This window comes from Rousettus aegyptiacus, unplaced genomic scaffold (genome assembly GCF_014176215.1).
Source record: "Rousettus aegyptiacus isolate mRouAeg1 unplaced genomic scaffold, mRouAeg1.p scaffold_m13_p_16, whole genome shotgun sequence".
In the NCBI taxonomy this organism is placed as follows: Eukaryota; Metazoa; Chordata; class Mammalia; order Chiroptera; family Pteropodidae; genus Rousettus; species Rousettus aegyptiacus.
This window is the reverse complement of record NW_023416291.1, coordinates 16429871-16449386: the sequence shown is the minus strand read 5'-3', so window position 1 is coordinate 16449386 and position 19516 is coordinate 16429871. Positions and strand designations below refer to the sequence as shown.

The following is a 19516-nucleotide window of genomic DNA, read 5'->3' as shown; positions in this document are numbered from 1 at the left end:
ATATTCATACTAATAATGTTAAATGTTAATTTTTTATTACCTATAATGTTATTAAATAGCAAATAAAAAGTGCTTTGGTAAGTTGAGAAAGAAACTGTGGACAAAAGGAAAAAGCTTTTTATTTTAGAATCTTTGCTGCTTTTGAATAAAGGGCCTCAGGATGAATTTAAATAAAAAGATAGGCACTAACTGTATGAAATTAATTGGTGAACAAAGTTCAATAATTCAGTGGAGTTTAGTGTGGAGGGGCCTAAAACTTAATTAAGGGACCTCTAGAATGGTTGAAAGAGAATTTATGCCAAAATAGAGAAAAGCGGAAATGACAAAGTAATCAACTTATTTAATTAGACAACTGACAGATGTGAGAAGTTGCATTAAAAAGCTAAGCCAAAATATGCAGTAGTCTGTACAAGTGCTAATAGCCTAAATAATGAAAAGAATGAGTCTAAATACTTGGCAGCAAGAGAAAACTTCTAAATTAATTGTCACGAAGGACTTGATACGAGAGAGGGCTCAGACATAGTGCTATTTGTCTACAAACTCTAAAGGAAGATTAGAAAAAGTTACATGTAAAACACATTTCTCTGCATCATTGATGTTTTCCAACATCTGAGAGTTTTTATTTCAGTGCACATCTAACTATCCCAAAGTTTCCTTTTTTTTAAAGAAAACTTCTATAACATCCCCCTTTTTGGTGAAGATTGAATAAGAATTTAATAAAATCTGAATCAGAGCTTTATGGAGCTTTGCATGAGGAAGTCAGCTGGCTTTTTCAGGCCAGGTAACACTTTTCACACCAGTCTTGACGCACCTATGATCCTTTTTATGATTAAATGCATGCAAAGATTTACTATGAGGATGTTTATTATCACATTATTTTATTTGCAATAAATAAATATCTGAACAGGCGATCAATTAAATATTGATTCATCTATATGAAGAAACTTTATGTCTTTATAAGAATTGTATGTTAGGTCACTACAAAAGATATGATAAGAATATTTAGTAATTTCGAATGCTTTTATGCTGTGATGAATGAAAAGAGTATATTATGCAACATTTGTAATATGGCCCCATTTTTCTTAAATATACTGTAGTTTCACTGGGGAAAAAGCTAAGAACATATCCACAAGTGTCAACAGGGGATTATCTCATAAATTATAATTAATGTTTATTTTCCTTTTTTTGCTTTTATATGTTTTGTACATTGTATACCATAAACATTTTAGTTTTATAATTTTTACTAAAACAAAAAAAATATTTTATATTTTAAAAAGTCAACAACAGTGCTTCTGTGTAGTTACAAATGACTACATATCTTTCAGTGTTATTTACAAAATCTCTAACTGCAAATACTAAATCTACAATGGCATAGAGCTTCCTGACCAAGTTGCAAACTTGCATACCTGTAGGAGCTAGACAAAGATAATAAGTGCTGAATGTGGGGAACTGTAGAGAATATGGCTTTTCAAAAAGTATTTGAATAATAGCAGAATATGCATCTCCAAAATTTACCATTTTGGCATAAAGATTTTTTCGAGCTAACAGCAATTAAGAAGCAGATAAAAAAAAAAAAAAAAAAAAAAAACTCTCTTCTCTCTCTTTATTTGCCTGAAAACAGAACATAAATTTGTAAAAAAAAAAAAAAAAATTCCCCCTCTGTCAGGAAGGACAGAAGTTAATCATCAGAGATAACTCTAGACCCTCATCAACCCAGAGAAAGCACCAGGAAAATCTGCAAAAAAAATTTTGCTAACTAGCCCTTACCTTCTATTTGTTCCCTTATATGTTTAACATCTCACAATTTGCCACCCTAAAAACTCATTCTTTTTCCTTTGTCTTATTATTTCTCCAGAAATGTACTATTCTTTATGATGCCATGTAAGCCCAAGTTTTAACCACTTCTTTGTTACCACTGAATATGTACTCCCATGTATATGTCTATCTCAAGCTTGTTTGGTGCCAAACTGAAATACTAACCTTGATGCATTGCAGTTAATAGCAAGTCCATTATTCCAGTTGTCCAGAGTAGTAACAATTGGACTGATCTATTTGTTTCACACTTGATCCTTAATTTATCAGAAAATCCTGCTATCTCTACCTTCAAGAAATATCCATTTTATGATGACTTCTTACTATCTCTACTGCTACCACCCTGGTCTAAGCCACTATTATCCCTCTCTTGAATTATTGCATTAGTCTCCTAACTGATATCTCAGCTTCACATAGTACACTTGAGTCTGTTCACAACCCAGCATGTAGCTCATCTGCTTGAAATTTCCAATAGCTTCCTATTTGACAGAATAAAAAGCCAAGGTACTAGACTCCTCAGACCTCTCTTACTTGTGTCTCTCTACTGCCCCTTTGTTCACTCTGCTTGGTCATATTGGCCATCTTGCTGCCCTTTGAAACCATCAGGCATGGCCCCACCTCTGAGATTCTTCTCCATCTCTTCTGCATGAAATATTTTTACCCCAGATACAGATATGGCTTACTCCCATACTTCCTTCAAGTCTTTGCTCAAATATCACCTTCTCAGTGAGGTCCATCCTGCCCATGTAAATTAAAATTGCACATATATAACTTCCAACACTGGGTCCTTGTCATCTGTTTTATTTTTCACCATTTTGCTGATAATCTTCTAATATACTTTATATTTTCCTTGTTTATTGACTTGCTTCCTCTCTAGAATACAAAATTCATAAGGGTAGAAATTTGTGTCTGTTTGGTTCAGTACTTTATCTTAGAGCATACAACAGTGCCTGATACATATTTTTAACATGCAAGTATTAAAAAAAAATACTTGATGAATGAAAAATTAATTCACCAATTTGTGATGCTTGAACTATATATATTCTATCACCCACCCCAAATTTCAGATTTTTAAGAAAAAAATGATTTTTTTTCCCTCACATCTCTCTATCTCCTCACACAGTGCCATAAACATCATAGACTTTACTAAGGGATATGCTATTGAAAACGATGATAGAGATGATGCTGAAATACAGTAATAGTGAAACAACCTTTTCATGAAAAAACACGAAATCACTGTCGGTGAAATTTCTTATTTAAATAATATACATGTGATAACAGAGCTAGACCTATTTAATAGGATTGAGAAGACTTTCAAATTTATCTTAGCAGTTATTATAGAGCACTTTAAATGAAAAGTAAAGTAGATGAAGGCAAGGAAATGTACTTGGCTTCCTCTGTAGTAAATAGAAACCAGTTAAGCTGATAGCCCTGTATGAATCACTTACTCAATTCCCAGTTTCTAAATGGGTTTCAAAGAATATTGTTGTTGGGTGTTTAGATCTCAGTAAGTATCTAAACCTCCATTATTTGCCCAATTCTCCAAGCTCTATTGCTAACACGATCCCCTGTCATTTCTCACATGAATTGCTATAATAGATTGGTGATATCAGAAGTAGTAATTTAGTTTTCAGAATAATGTATCTTTTTTCCTAGAAAATGAAACAGAGTTATTAATCAAGGTTAAAGAAATTAAAGCCGAAAAAAGTTGTGTAGTAATATGTATGGTAGAAGTCTATTTTGGTTATATATATGTGTGTGTATATATATGTGTGTATACATGTGTGTGTGTGTATACAGACACACACATACATATACCTGAAAAGGTATGGAAAGACAAAACCCAGATTGGTTATAATGGCTACCCTAAAGACTAATGTAGTGGTGATAGGTTAAGAAAAGGAATTAGAAGAGATAAAGAATTTTCACTTTTTACTTGTATATGTTCCAATCATTTAAGATTTTAACAAGCATGTGTTTGTTACCTTTATAATTAAAAGTAATATAAAATAAATATGTCAGGGCCACTCAGCTAAATAGCACTATATGCATCCAGATGAATCAGGAATGTGGTCCTCAGACTAGGGTCACCTTGAAGTCAAGTAGCCAAACAAAGATAACGAAGCCCTGTTCTTAGAATTCAGTTCTTTGTTGTAGCATTATCAGGGGACCTTGACCATGGCGATGAAAATTTAAAACAGCAACATTTTCTGAATCCAAGATTGTAAAGCCTTGTGTGGCAGGTAACAAATATTGTTCTGGTAGTTCAAAAACTCTGACACCTTGTTATCTGTTCTGAAGCTGAGACCTCTGATTTTGAGTTTTCACAAGTGTTCACCTCAGCTTTTCATTAAGTACTGCTGACAAGACTGTTTTCTTCAGATGGTTTAGTGAGCCGAATGGTTGCCCTTCCAAATACACATTTACATTCTAATCCCTGGAATTTATAAATATTGCCTTATATGTCAAAAGATGTGATTAAGATTCTTGAGAGAATGAGTTTATTCGGAATTACCTTTGTGAGCCCTAAATACTATCACATGTAATCTTTTATGAAGGAGGCAAGGTGATTTGTGGGACAAGCACACAGAGAATATGAAGACAGAGAAGGATGGTGGTGTAAAAATGGAAGCAGAGATTGAAGTGATGCAACCACAAGCCAAGGAAGTCAAATCAAAATGATTACTATGCATTTTTAGATATTATAGTAGATCGAATAGCGTCCCCCAAACTTCACATAGACTTGGAACCTTAAAGTGTGGCTTTATTTAGAAATAGTCTTTGAAGAGGTACTTAAGGCAAGAATTGAAATAAGATCATACTGGATTAGGGTGGGCCCTAAATTCAGTGAAACTGTCTTTATAAGAGACAGAAAGGGCTACACAAAGAAAGACGAAGGTCATGTGAAAGCAGAGGTAGGCAGAGATTGGAGTGATGCAGCTCAGTCACAAACCAGGGAATACTTGGGGCCACAAGAAGCTAGAAAAAGCGAGAAACAACTCTTCCCTAAAACCCTTGAAGGTAGTGCGTACTTGCCTACCTTGGTTTCAGACTTATGGCCTTGAGAACTGTGATAGAATAAATTTTTGTTAAACCACTAAATTGATGGTAATTTGTTACAGCAGCCACAGAAAATCGATGCAGATACATAGTGGAGAATTACAGAGACAAATACCATACCATCAAACACTCAGTACTAAGTGCCAAGTGAAAGAAATAAATTATTCCTGTCTTCTGTGCATTGAGCATAACCAAAGGCCACAGTCATTTGCATAGAGTGTCCAAAATTCTCTTAGATCTTCAATAAATCTGTTATATCATTGATTCTAACCACTATCTTAATTACTAGCATTTCTCATACTTTTGTAGATTGTGGTTGCAATGACAATTTTCAGAGTCTTTGCAATGCTATCTTGATCTGATTGGTTTATTTAGTGTTATGAGGGTGCTACTAGTCTTGGTGCTGCTTGAAGAGACAGAAGGAACTTTCAAGTTCTGGGTCACCTGATGCCACTAAATCGGGGGAGTCTCCACCCCACAAAGATAAAGAGGCTCTACACATCAAGCTGCCTGTGGTGGTGAATTTGCCTTATGGTGCTGACCAGTTACCTGATGTCTTTCTGTAGGGAAAAGGACTCTCAGGAATGCAGACAGGCTATATGGGCTGGGCAGTTGTGAATCCTCTCTGTCGACAACCCCGGCCCACTGGTGTCTCTCAGTAGGGAGAAAAGGAGGGCACTTTTTGTGAAGTAACTTTTTAATTGTGTTTTTCCTGTGGTAATCAGTAACATTCTGTTTCAAATGAAGTTAATTTTGAAGTTACTTTTCCAAAAAGGGAATTATCTATTTCCCTAGGTTGAAGTCACAAAACTTTTTCTGAAAAGGGTATGATAGTAAATATTTTGATTTTGCAAACCATAAGGTCTTTGTCAAAACTACTCAACTCTGCCATTTTAGCAAAAGCAGCCATATAAAATGAATTTTAAAAAATGGGTGTGTTCCAATAAAACTTTACTTCCAAAAAGAGGCAGCTGGCCAGATTTGGCTCATAGCTTATAGTTTACAGAACCCAGCTCAAAGTTTTAAAATTTATTTCCATAAAGAAATGCAAAATAGTTTCTTTTAGCTCTTATTTTAAATTTCTTCTTTTGTGGCTATTTCTTCCTTGTCATTTTGGATTTCGCTTGTTTGTGCTTTCTCCCTTTTGTTCTTAAGTTACATAATTGTTTGCTTGTGTTGTTGAATTTTTTTAAGACCTAGCACTTAGTTTTATTTAAAAGTTCTATTTTTTCAGTTAATTTATTGATTTTGTTTTTATCTTTATTAATTCCTTTATTTTTTTCTTTGTGTTTATTTTTCTAAGATTTTGAGATGAGAATGAATACATTTGTTTACATTTCTGTTCAGATAGATTATATATATATATATATATTTATTTATTTATTTTCCATTTTAGTTGTGTTAATTTTTTTTTTTTTTTTTTTTTGCCTTTTAACTTCCTTCATGCATTTATTTCTCCCACTTCCCATCACCCACCCCTTGCCTCTGGTAACCACCAATCTCTTCTCTGTATCAATAAGCTTGTTTTTTTATGTGTGTTTGTTTATTTGTTTTGTTTTCAGATTCCACATATAAGAAGTATACATTATTTATCATTCTTTACTTTTCTCAATTAGCATAATGCCCTTGAGGTCCATCAAAATTGTCGCAAATGGCAAAATTTCCTTCTTTTTTATGGTTGAGTGATATTCTATTTTGTGTGTATATGTATGTATGCATATACATATTTATGTATATGTAGATAAAGGGAGATACAGATAAATATCTATATATATATCATCATTTCTTTATCCATTCATTTACCAACGGACACTTACATTGTTTCCATATTTTGGCTATTGTAAAGAATGCTTCAGTGAACAAGGGGTGCAGATTTTTTTTTGTTGTTAGTTTTGTTTTCTTCAGATAAATACCCAGAAGTGGAATTGCTGAATCATATGGTAGTTCTAGCACCAATTTACATTTGCGCCAACAGTGCACAGGCTCCCTTTTCCGCAAGTCCTTGCCAACACTTATCTCTTGTCTTTTTGATGATAGTCACTATAGGAGATGTGAGGTGATATCTTATTATGGTTTTTGTTTCCATTTTCCTGATTATTAATGATGTTGAACATCTTTTCATGTACTCGTTGGATATCTGCATGTCTTCTTTGGAAAAATGTCTGTTCGGATCTACCCATTTTGTAATTGGGTTGTGCGTGCATGCGTGTGTGTGTGTGTGTGTGTGTTTATTTTGAGTTGTATGAGTTTTATATATTTTAGATATTAGCCCTTCATCAAATATATGATTTGCAGCTGTTTTCTTCCATTTAGTAGGATGCCTTTTCATTTTGATGAAGATTTCCTTAGCTGTGCAGATTTTTATAAATAATAAATTTTATAAATTTTTGTCTGAAAACTTCAGTTTACCACAGATTCAGATAGGTCATGTTTTTGTATTACAATTTTAAAGAAATTTTAAATTTCTTTTCATTTTCATTTAGATTTATTAATTTATTGGTTTTTAATTTTGTTATTTTTTAGTTTTCATTTTAGTCTAAACTATTGTTTATATTATTCCTATTTTTGGGGATTTATTGATTTTTTTTCTGTACATTTATATTGTCAGTTTTCATAAGTGTTCTGTATGCTCTTGATAGAAAGCATCTCTGCTGTTATTGGCATTAGTTTTGATATATATCACTAAGGTCTACTTTATTGATATGTTGTGCTTTACTATAATGTTACCAATATCTTGTCCTCTTGGTTCGACTTGGATTTAGAGAAGAGTGTTAAAGTTTTTCCTTATTGATGTAGATTCTGCTTAATGAAAGTTGGTACCATGTTCTTGGGTGAATTGTAGTCTTCAGCGCTATAAAGTCTCATTTTGTATGTCTTAATGCATTTGGTATTAATTCTGTTTTTTCAGATATCTAGGATTTATAATGTTCATTTTTGATTTGTTAAATAACTTTTATTTCAATAGAGGTGAGTTAAGCTTATTTATATTTATTGACATGATCATTATGTCAATATAGTTCTGTTTCATACAAATAAATGTATATATACATATATGCACATAGACACATACTAATACTTTAAAAAACTTATATTAATATCTTTTTATAGCACCCTCTAATAATTTAATTTTTGACTATAATTTATTGATTCCCTACTTGAGCTATGTTGAAATTAGCCAGTCACCTTATCTTTCCTCCTACCCTTGCACACAGTCTCTGATATAAAATAATATTCTTTCACTCTTAATACTTTTAAAGAAATCAGCAAGCATATTCTTTTTGTAAACATGCCCCATACTCTCTGCATTTTGATCATTGTTCCGTATCTACATTGTCAGAAAAAAATAGGTGTTACATTATTAGCTTCAAAGTCTCTCCAATCTTCTGGTTAACTGAAGCTCATTCTTTAGCAAATTACTCAGAGCTCATGGGAATAATATTTCCTAAATTACTACATGATCATAACTATTTCTTCTCAGTCTTAAGTTGATAGTTGATTTGCCTACAGAGGAAATGTGGCTCACATTTTCTTTCTTTTGAGTACTTTAAATGTTACTCCATTGATCTCTGGAAGCAAGTGTTGCTGTTGAAAACTCTGATGACAATGTGATTTTCTTTCATTACAAATTGTTTTGTTTTTTTTACCATTGCCCAAGGGATTTGTTTTAACCCAATATTGTTACTGGACTATACCTCGATATATGTCTTTCTGTATAGATTTTCCCAGGCATGTGGTATACATTTTAGTAAATTTTAATTACTCTTTCAAGAACTTTAAAAATTTTTAGTTTGATCGATTTGGTTTTCATGTATCTCCTATCTCCTATAATAAATACTTTGAATCTTCTCTATGAACCTCTCTCTTGAGGTCACTTTCCTTTGAGCTCCTTTTTAATCTCTCTCCTAATTTATTTTTTATTTTTCTCCATTTCTGTCTTCCATTTCTATTAAGGAATTATCAACAGTTTTATTTGTTGTTGTATTATTTGTACTGAATTATTTATTTATGAAATAACTTTTTAATTATTTATCTTTTCCGAATCTTCTAAATTTTGCTTTTCTCTAATTCACTTATATTTTCAAAAATTTTTATTTTTGTTTTTCATAGTTTCTATCTTTTCCTTTATTTTAGATAATCTTGAAATATTAATGTATTAGCTTCCTATTCTGCTATAACAAAGTACCACAAACTTAATGGCTCAAAACAATACATATTTATTGTCTTATAGTTATGGAAGTCAGGAATCTAAAATTGATCTCACGGGGCTCAAAATAAGGCCCCGATAAGGCTGTGCTCCTTCTGCAGAATCTATGTCCTTGCGTTTTCCAGTTTCTGGAGGTTATCCGAGTTTTTCTCATGTAGCCATCTCTTCAGTTCCTCCTCTTCAGTCTCTAACTTGTATTTTGAGGACCCCTGTGACCACATTCGGTCCACCTAGTGTAATTCAGGCTAATCTCCGTATTTTATTAAGGCTGTATCTAATTAGCAGCCTTAATTCCACCTGCAACCGTAATTCTTCTTTACCATGCATCTAACATATTGAAGTTCAGTTGATTAGGATGCAGATATCTTTAGAGGTCTATCATTCTGCTTACCACCATTAGCATACAATTTTCAAATATTGTGCAAGCACACCATTTTTGCATGCATTCATTTTCTATAAGAATATTATCTTCTTTATCTCTTAGTAGTACACTATATTGGGTCCAACCGTAATCCCTTTAAATAAGTTTTTGTAAAAGAGTTGCGGGCCATAGAACTCTTCTAGTTTCATGACTCCAGAGCTTCCTCTTCTGTTGTCATCAAACACAAATAATAATATGACCTAATACCTTTTGAGATATACCTCTTCCCTTCTTTTACCTTTATCTGGACTGTCTAGTCTTTTGGCCCTACTGTCTCTGTACTACTCAATTTTGACTCCACTCCTAGCAGTTTCTCCTCAGTGCAGGGCTTTGTTTTGGAAGACAGCTTTGTCTTGATTATTTGGAGAGTTTATAGGCCCAGACGCCTCCATCACCAGTAGAATTTATAGCAATATAATCCATTTTACTCACTTTTTAATTGAATCCTAGAAAAAACTTTTTTTTTGACTACTATGCTCAGATTAACCCATTGTGCACCATTCTCAGAACTAACAGAAGCCCAGTCCTCCTCCCTCTGCTTCATCTTACACAGATATGGATCCCACATGTTGACATGTTGTAAATTGTTGGTGGTTTGTCACTACTCGTATTTGGAGGTTCGGGAGGATGTATATAGGTTTTTGCTTTTGCTATAGTCATTGCTTTGTTTATTTTAATGGGTAGTCTGAGAGATTCAAAAACTACGCCTTTGCCATTTTACCAATTTCTTTCTCCTTTTTAGGAATATCAGCTGCAGAACTAGGTATAGTAGTCTAAACTCCTTTGAGCAATACATGATAACTCTGTCATGTAGACAGGCTGGAATGAGGAGAGAGAATGTTATTTGTTACTATGAAGTCTCTATTTCTTTAACTCTGTCTCTCTTCTTTAAGGGGGGCATATTAAAGTAGGAGAGCAAGACTAGGTAGGAGAGACCAACAGTTTATTCAGGAAGGCCACTTATGTGGTGCAACATTTCCTCTTTCCCACCAAAGGAGTTCTTAGCCCAGCTCATAGTTTGATTTCATCAGTTTGTTAATTGTTATTTTATTTAACTATTTATAATTTACCTCCTGGGTTCACTCCAAAAGATACAAAAATGACTGAAACCTGGACCTGATTCTCAAATATCTTAATTCTAGTATGGAAAATAAAATAATTCTACAAATAATTATGATATCAATGCTATCAGGGTATATCCTCAGACAAGAGAGCTAATTAATCAGAAAAGGGCCAAAAGAAATAATAAAAATAACATTTGCCCACTCTACCTTAGTTCTTTCTGAATCTTCCCACTAGCTTGAGGATACACCTTAGGCAGACAGCCAAGTTCTGGTTTTCAGCCAGCTCCGAAGAGGGGAAGTGATGACTTTGTTCATCCATAAGGGTGTTCCTGTGGGAGATATTGCCCCTCAAGGGGTGCCTGTTTAACAGCAGTTACCATGTAAATGAGTCCAATATTCTGGCATGAAAGGGAAACCAAAAATATTTGTCATGAAGTTACTCAGTTTTAGAAAAGGGAATAATGACAAAAATGGGCTTTTCTTGGAGGAAAAAAAAAAAAACCTGAAAGAAATAGTTTTGAAAGTAAATAACCATGAAGAAGCCTGGAGACTTTTTAAGAACAGCTTATTGGAAACTCAGGAAAAATGTTTGCCTCAGCCCAAAATGAGCAGGCATTTGAAAATAAACATTAAATGCCTAAATGGCAAAGGAAAGAAGGCTGTTCAGAAAAAGGAGAGAATGAGGCAAGTAATCTTTTTAGGGAGGAAAAGAATTTTCCAGGAAGAAGAGTGGGAATCCTATAAATGTGACAGGTCAAATTTACACAAAATTAAACAAATCAAAACTGCTTAATTACCAGGGCACCTAAAAGGGAATCCAAAATTGAACACCAAAGTGTTCAAACAAAGAGAGGAAAGCAGGTAGAGTCTTAATGGAACTACTTGAGTGAGATTCAAGGTAAAGAGTTGCACCCAAGCACATGAAGGCAACAATAAAAATAAAATTAAAAATAAAAAATAATTTAAAAAGTCACAGTATTTAATTTAAAAAAATATTTTATGGAGCTCTCCCACTTTAAATTGTATTTTAAACAATAAATCTATGTCATTAGCTTTCGCTGCCTAAGAAAACACTCCAAAACTTAGCTGCTTAAAACAGTAATTATTTAATCGATTATGATTTAGTAGATGAGCAATTTGGGCTGGGGTCAGTTGGACAGTTCTGCTGATCTTCTCTGGGTCTCAGTCATATGGCTACAGTAAGCTGGTGTCTCACTTCTCCAATTGATTGATAGTCAAGATGGCCTCATCAATCTGGCCATCTTTAGTTTTTCCTTGCTGGTTCTCCTTCACGTGGCCTCTCCAGTAGGCTAGTTCAGAACTGTCAGTCACATCCTTATTCATGTATGACATGTTAGCCATAGAGAGCAAATCCTAACGCATGAGCATTGAGGGACCTAGAGTCTTGTTCCATTTCCTCATGTTCCATTGCCCAAAGTAAAAATGCCCAAGTCACAGTACAAGAGATGTTTATATAAAGATAATAGAAATCACTGTGGCCACCACTGCAAACAGTCTGCCACAGTTTGGCTTCTGGCTACAAAATAAACTTTACTCCCACTTGCAAAATACATTCCCTTTCTTCTCCAAAAGTCATATCTCATTATGGTGTCAAGCTTGAAGTACAGGATCTTCATTTAAACAAGTCTAGATATACATGAGAATCTTCAGGTCCAGTTCCTTGAGTGTGGCTTCTCTTTATCCAAAGCTGTGTGCCTTAAAAGCTAGATTCACAATTTCTTTAGAAATGGACATCTCTGTTGAGGCAGTATGTCAGTATGGTAGGAGAAAGTATCCTTAAAATTACTTAAAGCCCTTCTTATAGTGAAAGGGTCTACTAGGCACCACCTTAAATCTTCCAGAGGACATTAAAAAGGATCTGATAGCCATACCCTTGATTTAGCCTTTACCAAGAAGCATTTCTTATTTTGAGAATCTTTTGTTGTCTGGAGAAACTTGAGATGAAGAACAGTTTTATTTTCCAACCCCAAAATTTGGCTTTCCTGTACATCTCTAAATTCTGCTTGCCAAATCATTCTTTCTTTAGCTCATCTTTTTCTCACAGTGTTATATCAGGTACAGCTAAGAGAAGCCAATGGATATTTCAACCATTTGGCCATAAATCATCTTTGGTCTATCTACAGTTTATTGGGTACATGTTTTTATACTGTGAGAGTTTTGCCAACTGTTCTGCAGCTATATAACATAGATCACCATCTTTTTATCCAGCTATTGCTGTTTCCTCACCATTTTCTTAGCCTCTGCTCACAGCTCTCTGGCCTTTTTTTTCTAGGCTTTGCCAGCAGTTTTTTCACTACTTTTTTATCCTCCATTTGTTGTGTGATCCCAAAGCTATTGCTATATATTTTGAATTTTTTTACAGCAATTAATCACTTCTGGTACCACTTTCTATATTAGTTCAATTTTACTGCATAATAAACTAGTCCCATAAGAAACTGGTTGGAAGAAAACAAGCATTTATTCAACTACGATTCTGTGGGTTGATAGCAGTTCTTTTGGTCTGGATGGGCTCACTGGGGGCTGGAGAGACTGGGATGGTTTCCTTTAGATGACCAGGAGTAAGCTGGCCTGGGATAGTTGGGCCTTTCTCTACATTGTCTCTCCTCAAAAAAGCAAATCCAGCTTGTTCACATGGCAACAGTTTTCCCAGCACAGAGAAAGAAGACAAGCACTAGTGAGCAAATACTTTTCAAGCCATTGTTTGTGTAACTTTGCTAATATCCTATTGGCCAAAGCAAATCACATGACAAAGCCCATTTTCAAGGGGTGGAGAAATGAATTCCACATTATGATGGGAGAGAAAACTAAGCCAGATTGCAAATGGGAGTACTTATAAGAATGAAATGAATAATGTGACTTTCTTTGCATACAATCTACCACATAAGCTAATAATTACAGTTCTAACATCAGAAAATGCATACAAGCATGCTAGATGGATTAATAGACTAGATAGAGATAAATCACAGATCTTTAGAAAATCTTCAGGTATAGAGACGGAGACCATAATATACATAACCTGTCAGAGATGGCCATAGGACCTGAGGCCTGTTGGATAAACAGTGATCACACCTCCATTTTCTGTGAACATCACTAGGTTCTACGCAGTGCAGAAGATGAGTGTCAACTGATAGAATCCTAAACCAAGAGAATTGAGCCCACACTTCAGAGTACATAGGATCAATAAAAAGCAATATTTTATATTCTCCCACTATACAAACATTCCCTTAAATGTTTTCAAGTGAATCAGATCAAAAGAAATTATCAAGAGTACCTTAAAGAGAAAAGAAGACAGTATTTCCCAAAATGACAACCTGAAACTTAAGGACTGAAATTTGGGGAAATTAACCTAAAAGAAGTTGAAGTCCTGTTTTTCCTGGCATCCCTTACACATCAAAATCACATATGCTAAATACAATCGTAGGAGCATCTTAGGTCATTTTAACTCTCATGTTGGATTACATACCTTCTCCTTTTCTTCTTGTTATTTTCTATAAGTTTCAGGAATTTGTCCTTCATTGAATTATGGATCTTCCCAGAGCAGAGTTTGAAGTGATGATCTCAGTTGCTATAAACCAGAAACATCTCTTAGTGAGAACCATGATAAAAAGGTAGAATGTTTAAAATAACTTATTGGAGTAAAAGTACCATTTGTAATCAATCTAGAAAATGCTATAGGAATACTTATAGCTATTTTTTTTCTTTCATGTCAAAGCTGCGTCAGGAGACTAGAAAGAAATACATTAAAATAATAACCTGATTATCTTTGTTGTTTGGATTCTATGATAGTTCAATTTTTCTTTAGTATATTTTATAATTTTTTTATAAAAGCATGTTACACATTACAAATGACAACTAAAATATGGACTGATTTGATATTGTCAATTAATTTGCCTTGTTAATTTGTTATTTTGTAACAAAGGCAGAGTATAAAACATAGATACAAGCATCATCCTGTAATTATCTTTTCTAAGGTTAAAGTAAATGTCAATCCTATGATTAGATAAATAGTCTTTCACCCAATTTATGCCCTAGAAAACAGACTTTGTTTAGCACTTTTATAAACAATTAGGACTATAGGAAGATACTTTTCAAGTGTGTAGATGGCTCTGGATAGTTTGCTAATTGAAAATAAAATGATAAAATGATGGAAATAATTTGCATAATGATCAGGAAAAGTTGAGGAAACATTTCCAGAGTTCATATGAGTTCTGCCCTTGAATAGACTACAATCTAGATAAGATATGGCAGGGGATACTGATTAAGTCAAGGAGATATATTTGATCTTACTCTACTAATACACTAACAGACTGGGCAAAAATATATTTATGGGAGACTGAAATGAATCAAAACTTATTTAGCATTCTCTAGAAAGATTTCGTTTTGTCTTTAAACCTTTACATAAATCTCAAATTGAACACCTTTCCTACTTGCTATATGCCCTGTTTAACTCATATTTTCCAAGAGATGGGGGGTGAGGTGGGAAATAAATATACCTACAACAATGCATATTCTTAATTTTTATTATTCCATAACTGTTAAAAATCTATAATAATTTTTATTATTCCATAACTGTTAAAAATCTATTATAGTGTGATGCAGTCATTAAGCATTTAGACAGTAAGATTATCTGGCAGAGCCTATATGAGAAATCTGTGTTACCAAAAAACTATTCCAAATTATGTATATAAAAAAAACAATATCAATGTATCACCATTTAAAAATATCTGCTCTATCTACTAATAGGTTTAATACTTCTCTAATAATTTTTTTTTGTTTTGTTTATTGCTATATCTCCAACTCCTGGAAAAAAATATAGTAGCCATTTAATGAACATTTGCTAAATGAATTAGTGAATAAATAAAAAATATTTTCATATGTGAGAAAATTCCTCACCAAGAATTCTAGACACCTATAGTGCCAACTACTGGGTTCTCTTAATAAGGACATCTTATCTTTATCCTTGTGTCCATCCAAATTCTTTCCTTCTTCAAAGCTCACATCGAGCCCTATATTTTTTTCTTAAAATTCCCTGACCTCTCCTGCCTTCACTGGGCCTAACTAGATTTTTATCAGCTCTTCGTCCAATTGTTTACTGTTGGTTTACATTTTATAAATGGACTGTGTAATTCATTCAAATTCTGTTTTGTCCCTAATTTATTAATTCAAAGATTAATAAGACATTACCCCTGCCCTTGAGAAACTTAGACTTGTAGGATCAAGTACTAGTAAGTACTGAGCAAGTACTAGTAACTCACAGAATTTGAGAATGTTTATACCAGGGAACTTAAAGGAAAAAGACACTCAGGGAGGAACTATACCTGAAAAATAGAAGATGGAGTCGAATGAGTGGCAGGGTAGAACTAGACTTTCTAACATGCAATACATTGTTCAGTCAACATGAGTGAACCTGTAATTTGTATTAAGTGCAGTTATTCAGAAGTATTTAGATATTTCTCTTCTTATCCGAAGTAAGCCCCAGAAATGTCAATATGATGTTATGGTCGTATTTCTGTCAATAGTTTCTAAAAGATTGACACAATCGTTAAAATGCGCAGAAAATACCTTCAAAGGTATATTGAAATGTGCAGCAACAATAATAATAGATGAGAATTAATTTTTTCTAACCTCTAAGCATTCTTCCATTACCTGTTTTAAATAAACATTTATTGATTATTTTTATTTCTAAGCAAACCTACTTTTCCCTCTGAATACATTGGACTGTCCCAGCATCGCATGCAAACAGCACAAAGTGAGTGAAGGCAACATTTACATCTTTGTTTATTCTGTAAAGTTCCTTCAACAATATTCATTTACGAACCAACCATACCTTTTTAGGACAATGTGTACCATTTAATGTTCTTCATGATACTCCTGAGTCCATAAATTAATAGATTTACTTTAAAATGCTCCTCCTATTTCGAGTTTGAGATTTTATCTGTATTCATTAGAAGAGTCACAATCTCTTCTGTAGCAAATATTTAACTGATTGGGAAAGCACTGGAATCTCACAGTGATCTCTTATTTCTGGAGGAGATACCAAAAGATTTCCTGATCCAGACCCTGATTTCAAGTAGTCTAAGTGTTATTACTTTAATTTTACTAGAGTAAGCAATGCTTCTGATACTAAATTTCTCTTATAAAGTCATAAAGCTAGTCAGAGGCATATCCTTGTTTTAGTTTCAAACACAGAGGCCTTTACTCTTCAGATTCAGCCTCACCCAAATCCTGAGCAATTGTTGACTGAGATAGACAGTATATTTAGAGCTATGTCCAGAATCCAAGTACCCCTTGCCTAGTGTGGGCCCCAAGTACTTGCAGATCCGTCATCTTCAGACTTTGTCCAACCCTTTCAGTGATTATTAAATCCTGTCTTTCCTTATTTTTATACCATTCCTTCTGTGCATTTGAGTCCTTCATGAGTCTCAGTCTGCCTTTAAGGATTGAGGGGAAATGCTGACACCTGGAATTCACCTATTAATCCAATATCCCAGTAGCTATGGCCCGCCCCTGTACCCCATTTCTGGTTGGGGTGTTGCTCCAAACAGCAGAAACATCTAGAGCTATGACACTGTTCCCAAGGCTTGGAAAATAACACCTGGGCAGACCACATTCCTACATAACAGGATAACTTGCATAAAATAACCAACTGAGATTCAAAGACAATATGAAAACTTTTATTTCTATTTGTTTTTATTATACTTATTCTGTTTAATTTGTATTTGGCTTGTGTTTTTTATAGATATGCACCAGGAAAGTAATTCATAAATAATTTACTAAATAAGTATAGAAATTCATATTAGAAAAGTTTATGCTGAAAAATATGCACAATCAAGGAAATTTTGAGATCACCCTTTAGGAACATATGCAGCTGGGTCCCATCCACCTGAGTGGACCCCTTTGGATGTTTCTAGATTGTAAGATTCATAAAGATATGATTTATATCTGTTTGTGGACTGGATTCTCATATCTAGCACTGTGCCCGGCATGTAACAGGTTTTCAATAAATCTTTGTTGAATGAATGAATCAATGGATCAATCAATGACTTGAAACAGGCCTAAACTGAAAGAGTTTTCGTGTATCTTTAGATATTATAGTGGGCTGAATAGTGTCCCTCAAAATTCATATTTACTTGGAACCTAAGGATATAACTTTATTTGGAAATAGGGTCTTTCCAAAGGAAAAAATTTACATGAGAATAAACTTGATTAGGGTGGGGCCTAAATCCAAGGAGAATGTTTTTATAAGAGATAGAAAAGGATATATAGAGACAGAGGAAAAGGTTATGTGAAGGCAGAGGCAGGCAGAGAGTAGAGTGATATAGCTTAACTGTAAGCCAGGTAATGCTTAGGACCAACAGAAACAGGGAAAGGCCAGGAAGTTGTCTTTCCTAGGGCTTCAGAGGAGGCATGGCCCTGCTAGCACTTTGGTTTTGGACTGTTAGCATCCAGAACTGTGAGAGAATAAATTTCTGTTGTTTTAACAGAACATTTATAATAGTTATGATAGCCCTAGGAAACTAATAGAGATTATATATATATATTAGATATCAGGTCTTGGGCCCAGAAAGTTTTTCCTGTTAGACCTAACTTACCTGTCCTTCCTGCTTGGTCTATTTTAAAGAATCTAACACATTCTCCGTTGGAAGGTAATACCAAAATTTAGCTCCCCTGACTCAGAGAAGCAAGCATTCTGTCTACCATGCCTTACTATTTTTAGCTAGAGAACCTATCTAACAAGAAAAAGTTCTCTCATGGTCTGAGGTGTGGGTAGGCATTGTGGGTATGCACCTAAGAATTCATGATGTAACCTGAAACTCTTTACTCTTAAAATTGTTTATAAGCCTTTAACCTCTGATATATGCTGATTCTAGCCAGTTAACAACAATTATAAGATAGATTGTAGTTTTATTTCGGTACCTGATCTTCTGGTCAGGGTGAAAAACAGGAAATAAGTTGTTTTTGGTTTTTTTTTTTTTTTTAACTCACTTTTGTCATCTAATGTTACAGAGTACTCATCATATATAAGCATTTATATAAATAAAAATTTACTTAAACTATAAATCAGATTATTTGAAACGTTCAAAAAGGGAATCAAATTTCATTCTACTTGTGGCAAATATTTTTGATCTATCTTTCATCTTTCTAATTAGTATGTTCAAACAAAACAGTTTGTTTAAATAATAGATGACCAGAATGTCTTTCATATACTTTAGAGATAACTTATGTGAACATATCTATGATTCTGCTTGTCAAAGAAGAGGCACTCAGGAAGTATTAAAGCTGTCTTTCTGGATTTAAAAAGAAAATTAGCAGTCAGAAACAGTCCCTTTCATTTTAGTCATTCATTTGCTTTTTATTAGTTACTGTGGATGTGATTGAAATTATCATTGTCTTCTGAATCTTGAGCCTAACATTCAGATATGACTTTAAAAACAAAATAAAAAGCTAAAGATCATCAGAAGACGGTGGTGAAAATGATGTCTGGAAACAGAGGCAGAGGTCTCAGGCGCTCTCATTTTTTTGTCAGGTTCAGATGATTCAGGCATTCCTAGGTGACAGCCAGTCAGAAGGGCTTGCAAGCATGGGCCTAGTTTGATGGTTGTATCAATTACTTGGATGACAGTGTAGAAAAAAAATTCTGTGAAATGTAGTGATGTCAGAAAGTGGGGGCAAAGAGAAGACTCAAGCATCAACTGATGGAAACAATTAAAAATTATACCAATTGGTGAAGCTGGTGTGTATAAACTTAAACAAAGAGTGTAAAGTTCCATGTTGAGTTCCAAGTGTTCATTATTCTAGTGCAGGATGGGTGATCTAGTTGCTAGAAATCTTTACTATCATTTTTTATTTGATCCCCATAATAATTTAGGCACCGGCACATGTGTGTACATGTGTGTGCACGTGCGCGCGCGTGCATACACACACACACACACA

General features: G+C 34.0%; 1 protein-coding gene across 2 annotated transcripts in view; it reads left to right on the top strand.

The window, feature by feature from the left end:
* NR3C2 (nuclear receptor subfamily 3 group C member 2) overlaps positions 1–19516 on the top strand; it is a 746291-nt gene that overhangs the window by 85464 nt on the left and 641311 nt on the right. The gene's annotated exons all lie outside the window — the stretch shown is intronic.